Genomic DNA, 4,213 nt, shown 5'->3' on the forward strand with positions numbered 1-4,213 from the left:
CTCTGAATGTAGAACCGTTCTAAGTTTAACTATCTTTAATGACTGACTGAACTGATAATGCTCATAAAATATTCTGAAACAATTCTGAAGATACTGAGACTAGGTAAAATTCTAAGTTTTTTGCTTATGAACAACCCCAGGATTCAATATCTATGAAAGTAAAATAGTACTAAACTTGGAAGACATAACATGAAATCATTTATCAAAAATTCATTCTTGTAGGCATTTCATCAAACACTTGATATTCATAGTTTAAGCTAAGCATGGGAATAGTTTAAACCATAGCAAAATAGCATAATTTCAATACCAACATCACCAATTATCAGTTTAAAATAGTAAATAACAATATTAAAACATATGGGTTGTAATAACAACAATAATTTCATGTAAACATGGTATAGAATTAAGATTCATGGAGATTCATGGTTAAAATCATAATTTAAAATCACAATAACCTGTAATAATCACATCTTTGAATTTAAAATTTGTTAATTTTCCTCCATTGGTGAAAGAAACTCATGGATAAACACTTAACATACCTGGGTTGATGAATTCGTGAGAATTGATGGTGAATTCTTGATATTTGATCTTGAAGTTTGAAGGCTAAGGCTTTGTTCTTGAAAGAGGGCTACTTTAACTTAGAGAGAAATGTGAAATAATGAGCAAATAATGCTCTATTGGGACTAAAATCTCATCCTTGGACCGATTTGGGGTTATGGGAAAAGACTAAACAGTCCCTGGAATTTAAATCGCGAAAATTGGAAATCCTGATTTTGTATGCTGGCGTGATACTATACAATTGTAGTGCACCTCTTAAAAAAGAAAGATCCCAATTTTGCACCTTGGCGCAACGCGGCGCCATCGCGTTGCCTCGCTGGAAAAGGAGGAATGTCATTTTGTACTCTACTGACACTCGGTGTCTGCTCTATTGAGAATTTTCATGCAATATCGGCTAATCGCAGTGAGCTACTGAAAATTGACAATTGCAAAAATGCTCCTGGTCATGCCGCGGTGGGCTACTGTTACGCCCTAAAATTTCTATAACTTCTCACCTGGGTATCGAATTTGGACAAAATTTGTATCGTTGGGAAGCTAATTTAATTTTCTACAACTTAATGGGTCTTGAGCTAGAAAATTCTAAGTATAGAAAAAGATTTTCTTGTTTGAAGTTGACAAAAATAACTATCTTATACGAAATGTAATTGGTAAGGATTATTTTGATTTGTCTAATTGCTGGGAGTTAGTTGGGTCCTTAATACACATCAAACTCACTCATAAAATTACCAAGGGACTATAGGATTCTTTTCAAGAGATTGGAACGTGAATCTAACATGGGTTTGATTTTCAGAGTATTATAACATCTCCCCCTTGGGAGCATTCGTCATCGAATGAGATTGGTTAAGATGAAGCCACTGAGGAATTAAAATTGCATGCTGAATATACATGATGAAATCTTGATTAAATAACTAAGTCTAAAACATGATGTATGAATGAACTAGTTCTGTGAATGAATAATTGTCATGAGAATGATATGTAGCTAAAACTGAGCATGGAAAAGATAGATTCTAAGGAAAATTGTTACCCTAAGTTGAGAATATTGAAGAATCTAAGATCATTTACTGAACACGCCCGAATGGGAAAATGAGAGTATAACTGAGTCTGAACATGATAAATGAATTGGATATCATGAACTGGACTGATTTGTTGAACACATACAGTGACATGAGAATGATTATAAGGCTGAGATAGGAATGAGACAGTCAACTTATGAGTACCCATTACCTTAAGCTGGATCTTGTTACATCAAGAGAAGATGAAAGATTTAAAACATGAAATCTTGGGAGACTATAATACATCTCCCCCTTAGTATATTATTCCCTAAAAAATGCTGACATGGCTGAAATACTAAGGAAAACTAGTGTGATGCACGGAATGCTTACGGACTAAATCACGACTGAATAGATTAGATCTGAAATATGATGCATGAATCGAATTGGACTAACAATTTAAATGGATGCATACAACTATTTCTTGGAAGGGATATATTCATGAAACTTCAGATAGTAAGATCAGGTCAAAAGATGGAAAAACCATAGGAACTTGTCTTTCTAAATGCTAATCTGAGTTACTGGATGTACAGACTAACTCATACTAAAAGCTTATACTTACCTAGAGTATTTATTAGACACTTTTTCTAAAAAGTTCTAATGATTTTAGAGAGCAAAGAATCTTGGGCATGATCTAAGTAAGAAATCTAGATAAGAAATCACAACAAGGATAAATTTCTGGGACATGGAACATAGGCCTATGAAACATAAGCCAGGGTAGAATTACTATTCTTTAAATAATACAGTAGTCATCTTCGAGCATATACATACTCCTGAATGCTCCCTGAACTATACCCTCTTCTTCAATACTGCACTATACTTGAGACTACTGATGATACTTATATGAGCACTGATAACTCTACCTACTGATGTCTAAGCTGGAGTAAATTCTCTCATTATGCACAACCCTACTCAAATCTACGAAACGCACATATGAAACTGTGATACTAGTCTAGATAATGAATTCAATACACCCTACGTTTTCACCACTTCTCATCTCACAAATCATTCTGATTTCCCCCTTTCAATAACTAAATACAACCTTTTACTAGCCATTCACCAACGCGTAGTGCATTTATCCACTTAATCACTAATATGACATTCAAGCCTATCTTCATAACCATAGCCTCCGAAAAAAAGGCATGCAACACTCTTTTATTAACATGAAACATTAAATCTCTCCCATCTATGCAATTGTTTATCACTACATCATTACATAATGGAAGATCGCTGATAAGTTAGAACATGAGATCCTAAAGCATGAAAGAAATACCATGCATAAATTGGACACTTGACTGTGGACTATGGAATAGAGTATAAATGACATAAATTTCCTTAAAGAGGTCTAAACTAAGGACATACAGGACACAAATCTGAATTTCACTGATAATTAAGAGTATAGCAGGAGTTATGGAAACTGAGCATGTTGTAAAACATTAATACATGAGTCATGAATGACATGACCTGAGTTTGGAGTTTCTGAATTCATTGAGCATGATTCGTACTGCTAGGTAAACTGGACTCCTCATACTAGAGACTAGGAGAGTGCTTGATTTGCATGAGTAAATATCATGATGGCTGAAAACTTTGCACAGGAATTAGGATAGGATGGGCATCTTTCTCCCCTACTATTGTTCTATAATACACTGGCATCACTACTAAAATCTGAGAGTTTGACTGGGCTACTTGTTCTATTATCTCCCCCTTAGCTTTAATCTATCATTTTAAGTCTATGAAACCCTTTTTAAATAACTTTAAACTGAACTACAATCACTTTACTCTAGAGTTTGAGACATAACAATGCACATAAATACTATACTTACCCTGAATGACTATTCCTGATATTGTAAAACCCACTGCTAGTACTTTCTTCTGAGATACCACTCTCAGTTTTCTATGTCCCCAACAATCATTATATAACACTTAACCACTTACTAACTTAGAATTCTTAACTCTCCCTTCTATTATCACAATCCTCAAAGACCCAAACTTAGATTCTAACACTTAACATGAATATCCCCAATCCTTCAATAAACTATACTACTTTCATCATAGCCTACGATTATCATATCTCTAAACTTATATTTTCCTTACATCATGAGAATTACCACTATACCAACATCAACAACATATAATTTCAAAATTCTAAACCTAAATTCCTACATACAGCATTTCAAACCTACTGATTCACCGTTCATACTAGTAGCCCCATAGAATACATACTCTGCCCGATCCTAATGACGCTACCCTAACTCTACTACTGCTACTAAACTCTTGGGTTGATGCTTCTAATTCTAGATCATATGCTATCATATGATTCTGAGAAGGGAACTAAAAAGACATTTGACTCCTAAGCACATGAGGTACTACCCCTTCATCCACTGACAAGTTCATCGCGAAGCTAAAACTTAACTACTCTATTTTTGAAATCAATGAAAGTGATTTGCTGGGATACTGTAACCAAGAAATTTCTATATACCCATCTGGCTAGGCTAGATTTACCCACTGGTTTAGACACTGAGAAGAGCCTTGCTAAGGTTTTGGAACTGACACTAAACTCGATAACTATATAGGGGTTACAAAACAAAAAGAAGCATCAGGATATA

The sequence above is a fragment of the Capsicum annuum genome, chromosome 7 (genome assembly GCF_002878395.1).
Source record: "Capsicum annuum cultivar UCD-10X-F1 chromosome 7, UCD10Xv1.1, whole genome shotgun sequence".
In the NCBI taxonomy this organism is placed as follows: Eukaryota; Viridiplantae; Streptophyta; class Magnoliopsida; order Solanales; family Solanaceae; genus Capsicum; species Capsicum annuum.